Source organism: Oreochromis niloticus, linkage group LG22, assembly GCF_001858045.2.
Source record: "Oreochromis niloticus isolate F11D_XX linkage group LG22, O_niloticus_UMD_NMBU, whole genome shotgun sequence".
NCBI classification, from domain to species: domain Eukaryota; kingdom Metazoa; phylum Chordata; class Actinopteri; order Cichliformes; family Cichlidae; genus Oreochromis; species Oreochromis niloticus.
The window spans coordinates 31,693,267-31,711,882 of record NC_031985.2 but is presented as its reverse complement, the minus strand read 5'-3'; the positions used below and the strand labels follow the sequence as shown (position 1 = coordinate 31,711,882).

Sequence of the window (18,616 nt, the reverse complement as noted above, 5' to 3'; positions counted from 1 at the left end):
CTGTTGTGTGTAAGAACTGGGACACATGTATATGTTGCAGTTGTTTTTAACCATTGCCTTCATTACTGTTATACATTGCAAGTGAATTAACATGAAAAGTGTGTTTCTGCAAATTGTCCTGAAAGACACATTCATTTGGATAAGTGAGTATTTCATTGCGAGAATGCGAATTTTTCTTTTAGCAGTTTAAAAAAAACCTTAAAAATATAAAATTAAAAACAGTGTTATATTTAGTGCTTCCAGTGCTCCCTGGTGGTGGCTGTGGCACACAACAACAAAGCCCCCTTAACTTAAGTGCATCTCAAGCTTTGCTACGCTCACAGCATCACCTACACTTTTATACATACTTTTAGACTAAATTGTAAGCTTCTTTTCTGTGCACTCTGAGTAGGCAATTAATTATAAAATGTTTCCAGTGATGGCATTTAGAATTTTCTTTTTTTCTCTCTCAGTTTAGATTTTACATCTTTAATCATCTTTCACATTTCACAAATGAGCTTGGATGGAAGATTTATGACATTTGACAGGATATTTACCTTCTAAATGTCACCCAGTCGTCGCAGTTTACCATCTGGAGTGGGTACGTGCAATTGAGCATAGTTCAGAAAAAGAGACTCCAAGAAATGCTTCACATTTTCTCACTCCAACAAAAACCACATTTATTTATCTGTTGCCAGCGCATGATCTCTATCTCAGTACATTATAATTATACCCACAATGCCAATAAAGAATGGGTGGAAATACAAAAGGCAAACTAGCTCATACACACACACCTTTTACAATTCAGTACTTTTTTAATGAAATATTGTAAACATACACATAGATTTTTTCCACATTTTTTAAATTTTTTTAGGCAGCATCACACAGACTGTGGCTTCAAACCATGAGTGAACAGTATAATCACAGTACAGAATGAACACTGCTAATGAAGGAGTCTTTGTTGACATCTATTCTAAGCAGGCAGTGTTCATTTAGGATACAGAAGCATGATGTCTACATAAACTGGTGGACAGCCTTTGGCGCGTGAAGAGTTAAATTTCCAATTAAAATAGTTTGAGGCAGCGCTGATAGAGTTGTCTGAGAATTACAAAGCACCGGAACTTTAACTACTGCCATTTAAAGTGTTGGGTTAAACCCTGGATGTGTTTAATTAAGTAGCAGTCAGGAAGTCATCACTGTGTATGCTTTTTTCTCTTTCCTTTTTGTAGTTAAGGCGATGACAGGCAGAAATGGGGAAAAAAGAAAGACATGAAAACAATTAGAGGGGCTTCTCCTGCCTCCTCCTTCCTGTTTTATTAAGAAACAATCAAGTGAACAATCGAGGGAATTTGTGATGTATGGAGGTGTCTGTTTAATTCAACCTGTGTGTACAGCGCCGATTTTATTGTTCTGATTGAAAATGTGCCTGATTTAATTTCATTTAACTGAAAGTTACTAGTGAGGCTAATCACAGTCATTAAAAAGATAGACATTTATATCAAAGCAGCGTGTGGACACATTCACGTTGGGCACTCATATCCTGCAGCAATAAGTATTTTATGTATGGCAGGCATTTTTCATCTATATGGGCCTCAAACTGCGTTCTAATTAAAACTGAGCTGAAAAGATTATGTTGTTGTAGATTTTGTTGTAGTTGAGGATATTTTTCTTGCTGCTACAGTTTATTACTGAGATGCCCGAGTTATCAGTCAGGGAAAGCAAATGACTTTCATAAACTGCCCGGGGACTACAAAGTTTCCAGGTTTGGTAGACGGAAATTAGAATGTGGTAATTAATTTTCTATTAGTCGCATTAATCGGGGAAAATGTACAACCAAGACATGATATTAGCTGAAATGATAAGAAGCTAGCTTTTTCCCCCTCTCCCTTTTGTTTATTTACTCACTTACTTATTCTACAGATACCATGTTATACCATTTTAATGTAGAGAAACTAGTGATGGTCTGCTGTCAGCTGCTTATTGTGCTACTTTGACCCAGACTTATAAAGACAGCACAGCTCTAGTTCCTTTCAAATAAGACTGGGTAAAGCTCATTCAGGTAGGATTTTTTTTACTTTTTGTCTGACCTGTTGTCAGATTTTTGGGATCACAAGACGCATAATGAATCTCCTGTTAATGTATGAAATGGTTTTATGTCATGTAAATAAACAGTAAGAGTTTTTAGCATCAAGTTTTGACTTCTATGGATTAATTTTCCTTTAATAAAAATTGTAATTGTAATTGTGTAAAACAGGCAGGTGTAGCTCTTATCTGCCTGCTAGGCCTCACCTCTGCTAACATCAGTGAATCAAAACATAGGATCACAAAGCAAAATTCATGTAGTAAAGACAGAATTCAAAGACTAAACGATAACACAAGAAATCAGGTTCTTTGTAATAATAGTAAATAAACTGAAGCAGGAATCCAAAACTCAAATTACCACATATAATAATCTAAACTTTTAAGCACTAGAAGAAGTGAAAATCTAAACTGAGACATTGTAGATCGTCACAAAAGTCACAGATCATGACACTCGAGGCTCCAAAACATCAACATGGCAGTGATGAAAAATGCTAACATGAAATCTTTTATTTACAGTCTGTGCTTTACAATTGTGACTAATGTCCAGCACTTCAAGTTCAGCGATGTTAAATTCAGGGTGGACATGTAGAGAAATGATTCGGAGTCAACTCTGATTGCATGCTGTGCGGTCTGCACTTCATGCTCCTGTGAAGGTTGCCAAAGACGAGAAGGCAAAGAGAGCCAAGATTTAAATAACTGTAGAGCTGAGGAGTTGAGAGACACTTGGTGCAAGGTCAAAGCCGGGAGCACTGCGACCGTTACATCAGCGGCTGCACGGAAACAGAACAAATTCAGAGTCTCAACACTTTCCAGTCAGACGTCATTAATCTGAAGGTCGCTTGGACAAAAATCAAATATGTGATATTTGGAAGCTAAAAACAATCCCAGTTTCTGTATGAAATATTTCCCACCTTTATGGTTTTAATGTGTCGTTCCTCTCACCTTTTAATAATCAGTCCACTTTGGATGCCAAATAAAATAAAAAAACAGCGACTGTTTCATGTTCTGTTAGGATACATTAATGAAGATTGAAGCCTATATGTTTCTCTCTTCACTGAAAAGCACACCCACGTGCACAGCTGCAAAGACGAAGCGACTCTTTGATCAGACAAAGACCGGCCGGGAAGACGGCAAGAGGAGCAGGTGACACAGAAGGAGAGAGAAGCCCTCGACTTAAAAACAAAATTCAGCTCATGTTTCTCTGCTGGAAACATAAAGTGACAGGAAGACCTTTAGTCTTTCACAAACAGTTTTGACACACTGCTCCATGGTCCATCACAAATGATCATTTCAGTTGTGATGAGGCTGGCACGAGTCATAAATCAGTATTTATGAGTGCGCCATGTAGCTGTGAGGAGTCTGCAGCCAGACTTTATGAATGTGTTAATCATCAGGTTATTAAGAGAGCAAGTTTAATTCCAGGCTCAAAGGACTCTTAAAGCAGTCCTGCCATATTTATGACTCTACTCTTAGAATTAGTAATTGCATTATCAGATAACATTTTAAGGTTGACTTTCCACTTCGGGGCTGGATCTTCATTTTTCATTAAGCTCACCCTGATGTGACATGGAAATATTTTCACCCAGAGGGCGGATATCTCTCACCGCAGTCAGCACTTTTGTTTCCACAGTGGTCGAAAAGAGAAAAAAAAGTGCACCCTCTGTATTTTGTGCACAGATGTGAACAAATATTCTGCTAACTAGCATACACTTTAAAATGCAGCATGTTTTCTACTGCGCTCACTTTCATTTTACCAAAGCTCAGCAGTAGCTGACGAGAATATCCAGCCATCTCTGTTGCAAATTATCGTCCTTATGGCAAATTCTCAAACAATAAATTATGAAATCCTCCAGACTGTGAAGTGTTTAATTGAACATTTGCTCCAGCAGAGGTAAGCAGCTAATCTTTCTCTTCAGTGAAACCATTTGTCATGTTAGTTGGAAATTATGAAGAGTGTTACAGCTGCACAGCATGTCAGCATAAGACTATCAAACAGCTCCAGGACCATCAAACAGCACCATGATCACATTATAGAAAAAATATCACTAGGCTCAGTCCCAGTTCTTCTTATAGGCTTTCTGAAACCCGTACGCTCAGATGAAATGAAATGGTTTATTTCCTCCTTTAGCCATTCAGGACTGCATTGGATTTGGCTGCGTTTTTATAACCTTATATACCAGCCAAGTCCTCTCTGATAGATGATTAATGATCCACTGACTTGCTTTGCCAGAATGGGGCCATCTACATAGTGACTCCATCACTGAAGACAGTGAAGGGCAAAGCCCAATAATATAGATTGCTGTATCAGTGCAACAGGATTTCTTGCCAAGTGTGCACATGAGGGTTTAATTGATATTACCAGTTGCATTTTTATTAAAAATCCTGAATTATATGTGTGTGGGAAAGTAGCAACATTAATCTGATAAGTCTTTAACCCTTAAAAAATAATTCCACTAAAGGCCAAATGGCTCTTAAAAGAATCCAGTGGAAAAGAGCTGTGCAGTACTTCTCATTTTTGAGGTGTATTTTTGAGAGGTTACTAACTTTTTTTATCTAATTGTTTTCATTTAGAAAACACTCATTAGCAAACCTCATTTCCCCCACAGTACACAACTGCTTTCGGTAAAAGGCATGCAACCTCCTAAGTAGGTTGAGACTGTAGATATTAAAGATGGACATAGCCACTATGGCGTCACCCAATCATTCTGGACTCTACATTTTGAACACATTAGTGTCTTCTGCCTAGTTACTTTTTAGGAGTCAAATGTGTCTAGAAATGAATGAGGAGGTGGATTACTTGGTCAGCAAGCTGCATTCATAAGTCCCCAGTCATACTGGCCTACAGAGTGGTAGGCAGTCATAAGGGATAAAGTTGTATTCTCTGACTGGTTGGCGAGTGGTTGCTAGAGGTTGATGACAGCTGCTGGAAAATCAATTGCTAAAACTTCAGGCACATGCAGACCTAGATCCTGTGTCAGTGACCAACCTGGCAATGATACACTGCTAGAAAAACGTGGGTTGGCAAATAGTGGGAGGTTTGCTTGGAGGGTTGCTGGGTTGCTGGATGGTTGCTGGCAGTTACAAATTGAAACTCGTTGTAAAAAAAAGTTGGAAGCATCCAGTTTATTTCTGTAAAGTTGAACATTGTAACATTTTGAGCCATACACTGCATAAACTGCAGTTTGTGGCCTTTCCATGCTAGCTTAATTTTCATTGTGGGAGGTTGTTGCTTGTTCAGCAGTCACAAAGTTTTAAGAGGTTGTATGTATTGCTTACCAAGCACACCAGCATGTTATTATCTCCTAACTAGCACTGAATGTACCACTAAGGCACCAGTACAAGTATAGATAAGACCTTTAAAGATATTTGGTTATAAATCAATGTAGATAAACTGAACTTCTGAAATTTAAGAAATAAAACATAAAACCTGTGAAAAAAATGAATTTGAAGCTCGTGGTTCCACTGATTGAAAAGTTGGGTGACTTTTCAACAACACTAGTAAACAGAATTACAGTAACAAGTGTTTGTGATATTATGTACCCGAAAGTTTGGGCAGCCAGGCAACTGATATTCGCTGCCCTACAGTCACCCTGCTAAAGGCTAAATGTGCTGCAGAGTATCCAAATGAAGTAACAAGTTATTTTAGGCCTAGACTGCTGGGGCTTTCCCAGTTTCTTCTTCACTACAACATTGTTCACTCACCCTGTGTTTATACAACACTTTGCATTTAATCATTAGTCATTTACCTCTGGCTCTCCTCTGCAGGAGGTCTTTTGCTCTGTCTTCCTCCTTCTGATTTCATAGAGGTGGTCACTCTTTATGATGATCAGTTAATCAAGTTCACTTGATTAGCAGCACCTACAGTAGCTGCTACTTACCCTCTTAATTTCTATGAAAGCAGTAATGGTGCACTTACTTTTTCACAGGACTGTAAAAACTTCTTTTTTTCACATGGCTGTGGCAACAATGTGGCAACTGATACCCTTACACATGCAATGAGAACTGCATAAACATGTTCTGCAGCTCTGTATGGCCCGAGGTTTACCCAAACACAATAGCAAGGATTACCATTTGCTAAAAGAAATTTTGAACAGAACAACAGTGGGTCATACATACAGAAGAATGGGTATTAACTGATCCATTAAAACCAGACTCATATTACACCGGTGCCTATTTTTCATTGTTTCTTCCCTAGCTTCTCACATTCTGAGGAGTGCCTTCACTCCAAAATGGCCACAGAGCATATCATAAAGTATATTTCTGGGAGATTCAGCATGAAATGATATGAAATGACCTGTGTCCATAGCGTGACTCAGAAAGTGCCGCAGTAATTGGTTTTGTCTTCAGAAGGCATTCTCCTTACTTCATCTTTATGTATTACATGCAGCTTGTGCCGACGCTTCCTGCCACTCCATTGTATTCTCAGGTGAACGAATGAGTTATTAACTCTGGTAAACATGAAACACCTCCACCCAGACAGGAGAGATTTTAAAAGTGATGCATGACAAAGGAAATTGAAAATAAACAAACACTGATGGGGAAGAATACAGCATTTGCAGGGGGGTATGGGTGCGTGCTTAACAATGTTTGTTTCATTTATGGAAAGCATTTAAGGCAACCACGCATTGCTAGGAAAAAAAAAATCAGGGTTGGCAAATGGTTGGAGAGCGTTGCTGGCATTTACAAATCGAAACTGATTGTAAAAAAGTTGGAAGTTTATTTTTGTAAAGTTGAATGTTGTAACATTTTGAGCCTGTGGAGTTGAACTCATGTTTTGAGCTAGCTGTAAGAGGATAATAGAGGAACTGCAGTTTGTGGCCTTTCCATGCTAGCTTAATTTTCATTGTGGGAGGTTGTTGCTTTTTCAACAGTCACACAGTTTTAAGAGGTTGTGTGTATTGCATACCAAGCACACCAGCATGCTATTATCTCCTAACTAGCACTGAATGTTCCACTGAAGCACCAGTACAAGCATAGCCATGACATTTACAGAAATTTTGTTATAAATCAACACAGATAAACTGAACTTCTGAAATTTAAGAGATAAAAAATAAAAGTCAACAACCCCAAAAGGTTGATTCTGTTTATCTGGACGTAACGTTGCTCATTCAAGTGACTTCTTCAGTCTCAGCTAACAGCAGGATTCCCCAACCTTATAAACCTTTTGGGATTTACTTACCTGAATGACTGAGCATGCATCAAGACAAAAGTCAACAATCTGTGGAAAAAAGCTCATAGTTCCACTGATTGAAAAGTTGGGTGATGATCAGAATAATTTTTATTTTCTTCGGACAACACTAGTAAACAAAATTATGGTAACAAGTGTTTGTGATATTATGTAACAGAAAGGTTGGTCAGCCAATCAACTGATGCCCTACAGTCACCCTGCTAAAGGCTAAATGCGCTGCTATTTGCTTCCTCACAAATGAAAAAAGCCTGGCTTTTCATTTCCTCCAGAACAAGCTCTGGTTAGGCAATACCCTTGGATATTGGTGAATTCCAGTTGGTGACTGTGGGCAGGGATTACAGCTGCTCCATCAGCCACAGACGGGAGGACAGGTAGGACACTTGTTGTCTTACAGTGCAGTGAGAAGTAACATGGCACCGGCTGCTTTTGATCACAATGACTATGAAATAAATTGTACACACACTACACATCAGTTATTCCTCTTGTCTTTCCAACCTGTTGTATTGTAGGATTTTCATGCAAAAAAAAAAAAATCCTGTAAACAAGTTTGCAGGATGTCAGCAGCCGACAGCCATGCTCGTCAGCTATAGCACAGTGCCAAGGACAGAAACACATCTGCCAGAACCTTCACAGCCCCAAACTGCAAACTTCTTTCACTTGTCAACTGAAACTATTTTTCACTCCTGACATCTGTGTTGGCTTTCCATCTTGCCCGTAAATTGAATCTCAGATCCTCCTCCCTCCCAGTTTTTTCTCTCTGTAGAAAAAAAATGGAATACACACATTGAATCCACAAACAAGCCTGAACCCACAGCACCCAAGGATGAATTTCTTGTCCTGTGGTGCAGCAAATTGTATTCCCCCCCCCTCCCAGCTTGGGGATATATCCCTATAATTAATAAACATGAAGCAGAGCAATTTCTCTACGACATCTGGAAGCATCTTGTGAAAGGATTTCTTCATTAGAACTTCCAAATGCACTTGTGTGCCATAAAATGCAGATAAATATATGTCCGTGTGAGAGTATCTCATTTACAGGAAGCATGGAGTCTGCCCATCTTAATACGTAGCATGAATTATACATTTCATTCACACCGGCGAACACTATATATCAAACTGGACATGCTGACAGTTCTCATTGTCTGGCTCACCTGTGCCTCCAGATATACATTTACTCCTTTGCCGACACTGAATCACTGCAGACTTAAAACTCAAAGACAGTTAGTGATGCACCTTGGCACTCCCCATCTGTGAAACCCATTTCAGGAGCGAGAAATGGGGAAAAAAATGCAGCAAAAGCTACAGATGAACTCAGACAGGATTAGGTCTCACATTGTTTAGCAAGTGTTTTTATGGCTAATGGGATTTCATCAGGTGGTAAGGTGAGAGAGGCTGGGTGGCGAGGGCTCACGGTAGCCAAATGTCAGCTCTGGGTGCTGACATTTGACATTCGAGGGCTCTTTGTGTAAAATAATAACCAATGCATTTGTTTTTCCATTCAAGAAATCAGTTTTTTAGTTGCTGCACCCTTCGTTAGTACACTTTTATCATTTTAACTGAGTACATTAGAATATTTGTCTGTGTTCATTATTGAACTGTCCCTCTGCAACCTTGAATTACATAAGGAGCTAACAGCTTAATGCAAAACATGATAAAAAAAAATGTTCTTATTTTATGACTTTCATTATATGTTCAAGAACATTTGAGTTATGTATTATAGTACAACTCTTTGTCCAGAGTAATTTTGGTTCCTACTTGTCACTGTTTATGTTGGGACTGTTTAGATTGTTACATTCTCTAGGCAACATGTGCACTAGAGAAGCGAGTGAGTGCTCGCTGGCCTTCTGTGTTGGTTTTAATTAAAAAAGATAAATCTATCAGACTGTAGCCCACCTTCCACCCATGAGACCTGAAATCGAGGTAACTTTGTCAAATATATAAATAATATAACCTGGTTGATTTCAAGTGTCTGTCAGTTGCTAAGAAGTGCTACTTCACATTTTAAAAGAAGCACCTGTAAGCTAAGCGCAGCTCCACAACACTGGTTGTGAGGCTCACTGAGGAGCAAAATAATCCCTATCCTACAGAAAAACTCAATGGTTAGCATTTAGAAAATTTAACCAGCTCGTTGTTTTTCAGTGAACATGACTTTGTGTGTGTAAAAATACTGAATCATGAACCCACAGATGTGGATGTTGTTTTTACAGATAATGTAAGTCAGCATTCATAGTGGGTGGATCATATTAATTGTTGCGTTGCTTGCTGAAGTTTATTGTCAGAGCTTACTTTGTGATGTCTTTCTATCCCTACCCAGCCTTATAAACCTGTGTTGGCATTTATGTTGGACAAAGCAAGAGATTAGCGTTGTATGAGCTTCTTACTCTTCCCACAAGCCAGATTTTTTGTTTAACGGTATAAAAGGATAATACAAAACAATTCTTCTCGGAAAATTCACCTTGCTACAGAGAAGAAACAGGCAATATTCAAGAGTGGCACTGAGCAGATGTCAAGGTTATCTCAGTTAGCTAAAGTCAGCACAGAGTAGGTTTATCAAAAAAGTGATACTAAAAATGTAAGCCAACTGTTAGGGTAGTGGCTACTACATACATTAATGTTGGAGCTAGGGGGAAATGTCATCAGTCCTAGCCATGTGTAATGTTAATAGGCAGTGTTAATTTAACTGCATAACATATTGATTTGTGTCTAAAAAGTGTTGTTTCTCAGATTGAAGCTAACAAAAGTCTTCTAGCAACCAAACAGGCAGTCTAGCTTACCAACTCTTTTTGATCAGCAAAAAATTACAGTATGGTCCAGCACTACCTCAGAAAACCTAAAATTATCTGCCACCTTATACTTTGTAAGTGTATTTTTGCACTATGTCATCCAATGCAAAAAAATTGTGTTATTCTTTTAGTCATTCTAATCTTAATGAAATTGCAGAGGTAAATGTACCTTATTGGCATTGGCAATGACTGATTGTATCGCTGCCAGGCACCGGAGGAGCATACCATTATGGTAGCCCTATCCACTGTGTGTAACGTAAAAATGTGTGCCACAAAAAAGCACACAGGTGAAAGAGAAACACATTTACTTGGTGTTCATTTTTCACTTCCAGACAACTTTTACACTTACATAAAATGCGTGACTGACTTTAGCCAATCATTAAATGGCTGGATATCAGCTGACAAGCAATAATATTAAGTCACGACATTTGCTGGCTCTTTAACTTTTAAACTCAGACCTATAGTTCAACCAGCTCATCCAGTTTGTTTTTTTCTGTCTAAAGTATCTCACGTGTCTCTTTCTGTGCTCTTTAATTTCTTATCTCCCTTCTAACCGGAAGAAACCTCCAGAAAAATCAGGTTCAGTAATGGAGACAGAGTCTATCTGTTGCAACCTTTTTGTAATAAAGAGAAAGAGAAGACAGAAAAGAGAGAGAGGACAAGAGACACACTGTGGGAGATAGGGAGAGTTTAAAAATTACTAATGATTAAATCCAGCAGTGGTTTATAAACACACAGGGGGATAAAAAGAGATGAGTGAAGAAGAAAATGCTCAGTGTATCATGGGAAGCCCCTCAGCAGCTTAAGCCTATTGCACCATAACTAAGGAATGTCAGAATGTGCAGGAAGGGCCAAATTTGAATTTCTGAGGCACCTTCCACCTAATATGCAGCCAGCAGTGGTGAATTACATGGTGAATGTCAGAGGCAAAGAAGACCTTTGGAGGCCAAGTCAGCAGAGGCAATTCAATTCAATTTTCAATTCAATTTTATTTATTTAGCGCCAAATCACAACAAAAGTCGCCTCAAGGCGCTTCATAGGTACAGAGAAAAACCCAACAATCATATGACCCCCTATGAGCAAGCACTTTGGCGACAGTGGGAAGGAAAAACTCCCTTTTAACAGGAAGAAACCTCCAGCAGAACCAGGCTCAGGGAGGGGCGGGGCCATCTGCTGCGACCGGTTGGGGAGAGAGAAGGAAGAGAGGATAAAGGCATGCTGTGGAAGAGAGAGAGAGATTAATAACAGATATGATTCAATGCAGAGAGGTCTATTAACACATAGTGAGTGAGAAAGGTGACTGGAAAGGAAAAACTTAATGCACCATGGGAATCCCCGGCAGCCTACGTCTATTGCAGCATAACTAAGGGAGGATTCAGGGTCACCTGGTCCAGCCCTAACTATATGCTTTAGCAAAAAGGAAAGTTTTAAGCCTAATCTTGAAAGTAGAGATAGTGTCTGTCTCCAGAATCCAAACTGGGAGCTGGTTCCACAGAAGAGGGGCCTGAAAACTGAAGGTTCTGCCTCCCATTCTACTTTTAAATACTCTAGGAACAACAAGTAGGCCTGCAGTGTGAGAGTGAAGTGCTCTAATAGGGTGATATGGTAGTACAAGGTCATTAAGATAAGATGGGGCCTGATTATTTAAGACCTTGTATGTGAGGAGCAGGATTTTGAATTCAATTCTGGATTTAACAGGAAGCCAATGAAGGGAAGCCAAAACAGGAGAAATATGCTCTCTCTTTCTAGTCCCTGTCAGTACTTTTGCTGCAGCATTTTGGATCAGCTGAAGGCTTTTCAGCGAGTTTTTAGGACATCCTGATAATAATGAATTACAGTAGTCCAGCCTGGAAGTAATAAATGCATGAACTAGTTTTTTAGCGTCACTAACAGACAAGATATTTCTAACTTTAGAGATGTTGCGCAAATGGAAGAAAGCAGTCTTACATATTTGTTTAATATGTGCATTGAAAGACATGTCCTGGTCAAAAATGACTCCAAGGTTCCTCACAGCGTTACTGCAAATTATGATTTTGGTCAGTGATTGTTGATCAATGGTCATGGGAATTTGCATAATTATGATTAAGGACCTGACCTCACAGCCCATTGTTCCTTCAGTGGGCTGGTTTCAGTCATTATGCAAATGTACTGTTTATAAGGTTTGGGGAAACCTGCAGTCAGCTGAGACTGAAGAAGTCACTTGGATGAGTGACGAAACGTTTCTCCCACCAAACGCTACGTCCAGATGAACAGATTCAACTTTTGGAGATTTACTTTCCTGGATGATTGAGAATGCATCAAGACGCTCTAATAGGATATTATGGTCAACAGTATCGAACGCTGCACTGAGGTATAGCAGGACAAGCACAGAGATGAGTCCACTGTCAGAGGCCATAAGAAGATCATTTGTAACCTTCACTAAAGCTGTTTCTGTGCTGTGATGAGCTCTGAAACCTGACTGAAACTCTTCAAATAAGCCATTCCTCTGTAGATGATCTGTTAGCTGTTTGACAACTACTCTTTCAAGGATTTTTGATGTGAAAGGAAGGTTGGAGATTGGCCTATAATTAGCTAAGACTGCTGGGTCTAGAGATGGCTTTTTGAGTAAAGGTTTAACTACAGCCAGCTTGAAGGCCTGTGGTACATAGCAGATTATTAGAGATAGGTTGATCATATTTAAGATCGAAGAATTAATTAATGGCAGGACTTCTTTGAGCAGTTTTGTAGGAATGAGGTCTAAAAGACACGTTGATGGTTTGGAGGAATTAATTATTGAAGTTAACTCAGAAAGATCAATTGGAGAAAAAGAGTCTAACTTAACATCGATGGTACTAAAAGTAGCTGTAGACGATATTACATCTGTGGGATGATTATTGGTCATTTTTTCTCTAATGATAAGAATTTTATTTGTGAAGAAGTTCATGAAGTCATTACTAGTTAACATTAAAGGGATTGTTGGCTCAATAGAGCTCTGACTTTTTGTCAGCCTGGCTACAGTGCTGAAGAGAAACCTGGGGTTGTTCTTATTTTCTTCAATCAGTGACGAATAGTAAGATGTTCTGGCTTTGCGGAGGGCTTTCTTATAAAGCAGCAAACTATTTCTCCAGGCTAAGTGATGATCTTCTAAATTTGTGACACGCCATTTCCTCTCCAGCTTACGAGTTATCTGCTTTAGGCTACGTGTTTGAGAATTATACCACGGAGTCAGGTACTTCTGATTTGAGACCTTAGTTTTCACCGGAGCTACAGTATCCAGAGTCGTACGTAGTGAGGAGGTAAAATTATTAACAAGATAATCGACCTCTGTTGGGGTAGCGTTCAGATAGCTGCTCTGCTCTATGTTGGTACAGGGCATTGAAGATGATAACAGTGGGTGGATTACATTCTTAAACTTAGTTACAGCACTTTCAGAAAGACATCTACTTTGATAAAGTCTGCTCTCCACTGCTGTGTAATCAATTATTGTAAATGTGAATGTTATCAGGAAATGATCAGACAGCAGAGGGTTTTCAGGAAACACTGTTAAATGTTCAGTTTCTATGCCATATGTTAAAACAAGATCTAGAGTGTGATTAAAGTGGTGGGTGGGTTCTTTTACATTTTGAGAGAAGCCAATTGAGTCTAATAACAGATTAAATGCGATGTTGAGGCTGTCATTTTTAGCATCTACATGGATGTTAAAATCACCCACAATAATTATTTTATCTGAGCGGAGCACTAAATCAGATAAAAAGTCTGAGAAATCAGAGAGAAACTCTGTGTAAGGCCCAGGTGGACGATAGATGATAACAAGTAAGACTGGTTTCTGAGTTTTACAGCTGGGGTGGACGAGGCTAAGCATCAGGCTTTCAAATGAATTAAAAGTCTGTCTTGGTCTTTCGTTAATTAATAGACTGGTGTGGAAAATTGCTGCCACACCTCCCCCTCGGCCTGTGCTTCGAGATTTCTGGTAGTTAGAGTGACTCGAGGGTGTTGATTCATTTAAACTAACATACTCATCCTGCTGCAACCAGGTTTCTGTAAGGCAGAGTAAATCGATTTGTTGATCAATTATTAAGTCATGTACTAACAGAGACTTGGAGGAGAGAGACCTAATGTTTAATAATCCACATTTCACTGTTTTACTCTTTGGTTCAGATGTGGATACTGTATTGTTCTTTCTTTGTGATTTTTTATGTTTAAGTTGTTTATTGCTGGATTTTAGTTTGTTTTTTGTCTGTTTGGGAGCTGACACAGTCTCTATGGAAATGGGTTTTTGGGGGGGTAGCAGGAGGAGAGAAGCTGCAGAGAGGCGTGTAAGACTGCAACTCTGCTTCCTGGTCCCAACTCTGGATAGTCATATTTTGGGGGGTTTAATAAATTTCTCCATATTTCTAGAAATGAGAGCTGCTCCATCCAAAGTGGGATGGATGCCGTCTCTCCTAACAAGACCAGGTTTCCTCCAGAAGGTTTGCCAATTATCTATGAAGTCCACATCGTTTCTGGGACACCACTCAGACAGCCAGCAATTTAAGGAGAACATGCGGCTAAACATGTCACTCCTGGTCTGATTGGGGAGGGGACCAGAGAAAACTACAGAGTCCGACATTGTTTTAGCAAAGTTACACACCGATTCAATATTGATTTTAGTGACCTCCGATTGGCATAACCGGGTGTCATTACTGCCGACGTGAATTATGATTTTACTGAATTTACGTTTACCCTTAGCCAGCAGTTTTAAATTTCCTTCAATGTCGCCTGCTCTGGCCCCTGGAAGACAATTGACTATGGTTGCTGGTGTCTCTAGCTTCACATGTCTGAGAACAGAATCACCAATTACCAGAGTTTGACCCCCAGCGGGTGTGTCGCCGAGTGGGGAAAAACGGTTAGACACATGAACAGGTTGGTGGTGTACCTGGGGCTTCTGTTTAAGACTATGCTTCCTCCTCACCGTCACCCAGCCGCCCTCTTTCCCCAGCTGCTTGGGGTCTGCCGGGGAACAGCTAGCGGGGCCTACGCTATCTTCGGCTGCACCAGCTACAGGGGCCTGGCTAGCTACGGGTGAATGAAGGGTGCGAAGCCGAGTCTCCAATTCAGTAATCCTGGCCTCCAGAGCTGCAAATATGCTACATTTGTTACAGGTATCATTACTGCTAAAGGAGGCCGAGGAGTAGCTAAACATCTGACACAATGAGCAGGAAAGTGCAGGAGGGACAGGTGAAGAGGCCATGCTGCTAACGAGTTGGCTACGAGCTAAGCTAAGCTAGCGAAACAGTACAGAGACAGTGAGTGAATACTTTGGCTATAAATTAGGTAGTGAGCACACAAAAAGTGTGCTTCGGATGAAGCACGTGAAGATTATACTATGAAAAAAGAATATATCTAACAGTTTTTAATTAAATTGCTAAGCAGATAAGCTACTCAGAAACACCACTGTGTTTGAGCAGGAACAGGAAGTGATACTCTACCGCAGAGCGAGCGAACACCAAGTGACAGCAATAGGGCAATACTGGTTTGGCTGGGGGTTATTGATGACTGAGGAGGCAGAACCCTTCTGGAGGAATGACACTTGGCCGAGATGAGGCCGAGACCCTTGAACTTGATAGAAATGCACAGTCCATTGGTTCAGCCTTAGGCGGCACAAGATCCACTGCCTGGGGCTCTGCAGGTTCTGTAGGTTCCAATTCTGTCTGTATTGAATGTCCAGGACACTCAGTGGTGCAGAATATTCAGGTAGCTCTAAAAGCTCGGGCTGCTCAGCAGAGCAATCTCCTCTGATGGCTGGAGCTCTAGGAGCTCTAGCTCTAACTCATGATGCTCAGCATTAAAAAACTCATTTTCTATACTATCAGGCTCAGAAAAAGAAAATTCAGTCTTAATCGTGCCATTTTATTGCTGGTCAACTCAAAGATGGGAAGCACTATTGCAATTTACCAGCACTGGAGATATTTTCAGAGCCACAGGAATTAGCAAACATGGGCAAATAAGCTGGCTCTGGCTGGGAAAAAGAGACAAAGGCGGGAGTTCTGCTTCCTTTTGGATGAGAGACCAGCCAGAGCAACAGCTACAAGCTTATAGTCCTCTGCCCACAGCCTAGCCAGGGAAGCGGCTGGAAAGCTGGGCAGCACTGCAAGAAGACACTGCTGAGGTAATTGTGACTCCGGGCTCACATTCCTGAATCCACCGCTGTGAGCCTTGCCTTCTCTTGCTGACTCCTGGTGATGTGGCTTGAGTGCTGGGCTGCTGCTCCAAGAGAGAAGAATTAGCTAAATGTAACGAGAACGAGCGGATTGTGATGGGATTGGAGAAAAGTATAGCCAGCCCACCATCATCGCTGGAGCTTCAGGTTGAGATGGGGCAGCTGCTGGGATAAGCTTGAACAACTCCCCATACAGAAAAATGAGAGTTAACTTGAAACACCTCAGCTACTCTTCCAAAACAAGCCCAGAGTCTGCTTGGTTTATGTTGTTGTCAGAGCCTTCTATCAGAGATTTGTATGAAAAAGGACTTATGAAGCAGAACTTGATTTTAAAAATAAATAAATAAATGTCCATAGGTCCATTAAAAATAGAGACGGCAACTATTCATACACAGAAAGGTGATTAGCGCAAAGTGGAGACACCTGGGACACAACACAGCTGAATTAAATCAGAAGACAAGAAAGGGGAAGTAAAACTAAAAGCAAAGCACAAGGCACAAATACCTGACAAAATAAAGCAGGAAGTGAAGTACAATAACTAAACAGGGACACGATTTAATATAAAGAGACCTGACAAGAGGGGATGGAAGAAGAAACATTGTGGAAAATGTGAAGTAGTCAGACTCGAACGTCAAGGAAGGTGATAGGGAAGCAGACTACGCAGACATTTCAGGTTTCCAGAGGTGAGCAATTTATTTATAGTGAACTTATTTTAATGTGTAACTTAACAAAACTTCTCCCCAAATCAACTCAATTAACAAACCTCAACAGACCATGGATCTGGTAACACAGTTCACCTCTCCTCTCTCTTGAATCTGGTAGAGACTGGCTTTAAATAGGGCCATCAATTTCCCTCCAATTAGCCCAGCCAGTACCACTCACTCAAACTGAGGGATCTAAAACTCTACACAGATGATCTAAAAGACACAAAACCTTTTCACACTTCTAATATGCACATTTACACAACTAAATGGCGTTATTAATGAAAAGAAAAACATTCAACAAATCCCTTTAAACCTTAACACAAACAAAAGGAAGCATCTAAAGAAACCCCTCCACTTGGTTTGACCTGCCGATGTCATGTGTGACATCATCAGGACTTTAAAATGAGGAAATGCTAGGCGGGCATTTCCCTACACCTGACCCTCATGAAGACTGAAAAGACAGAACAAAGTAAGTATGAATAAATGACTTAATCTGTAACATAATAAAATATAAAGAAACATGTAACTGAGTATTTGCCTTAATTTGCAGAATGTTTGATTTGCCAGCAACGGAACGCTTACACAAGCAAACCCAGGATAGTGAGTGCAGCAATGTTACTTGACAAATAGCAAATCATAGCAAATAAACAGAAACAGAATAATGTGTATAATGTGCAAAAAAAAAGGTCAACGCATATGGCACAAATGGAGAGCATTGCAACTGCTCATCCACTTTGTCACAGAAAGGACTAATACAAGTACAGCCAGGGACTGAGAAAACTCCACCATTAAGCCTGCAGTCTGAGAGTGAAGTGTTCATAAGATACTGTGAGGTCTTTAAGATATTGCCTCAGTATTCAAGATTTTGTATTTGAGGAGAAGGAATATCAATAGATGGTCCACATTTAATTGATTTACTCTCAGGTGAAGTTGAGGGTGTTATATCAATCTTTCTTTGTTAATTTGTATATAGTTTTTTTTGGCTTGTCTTTTGATGATACAGGAGCAAACACGATTTCTATGGGGATGACAGGAGAGAAGCTGCAGAGAGTCTGCTTCCTCGTCCCAACTCTGGATAGTCCCGTTTTGGGAGGTTTAATAAATTTGGCCAGATTTCTAGAAATGAGAGCTGTTCCATCTAAAGTGGGGTGGATGCCATCTCTCCTAATAAGACCAGGTTTTCCCCAGAAGGATCCCCAATTATCTATGGGTTTTTCATCAACAAAAATGCCTGATGGAAAAAGCAAAGGAGATGAGAGAAACCAGTGTCTCGGCAGATGCCGTCACATTAATCTCTGACTCAAAAATCAATCAGGCAGTCAGAAATATTCTGTTCCTGTTTTCTCTCACTTTATGATGATGTAATCATGTAGTCACTCCACACACACACACACACACACACACACACACACATACACACACACTTCATTTAAACTTAAGTGAGCAGAAGCCCCGACATGAACTTGATAAAAAAAAAAAAGATTTTTTGAAAAACCCTAATTTCCCCCAATAAACACAACCACAACCTGACATGTTTGTATGGGTTATATATGGAAGTGTAATATGAAACTGTGACTTTGGAGATGTAATTTACTATGAAACTCAGCACAAAGAGAATGTTAATATAACACATCAGTGGGAAAATTAGATTGCCTTGATTGGGAATTATTAACTTCGATATCATCATCTACTGGCACAACCC

At 40.0% G+C, this 18,616-nt stretch overlaps 1 long non-coding RNA gene across 1 annotated transcript; it reads right to left on the bottom strand.

Annotated features, from left to right (window-relative positions):
- Nucleotides 1-15,729: 15,729 nt before the first annotated feature.
- On the bottom strand, nt 15,730-18,285 carry LOC109196677 (uncharacterized). The gene is made up of 2 exons (XR_002058089.2): nt 16,338-18,285; nt 15,730-16,254 (listed from the first exon to the last, which is right to left on the bottom strand). It is a non-coding gene; the product is annotated as an uncharacterized LOC109196677 (long non-coding RNA).
- Nucleotides 18,286-18,616: the final 331 nt, after the last annotated feature.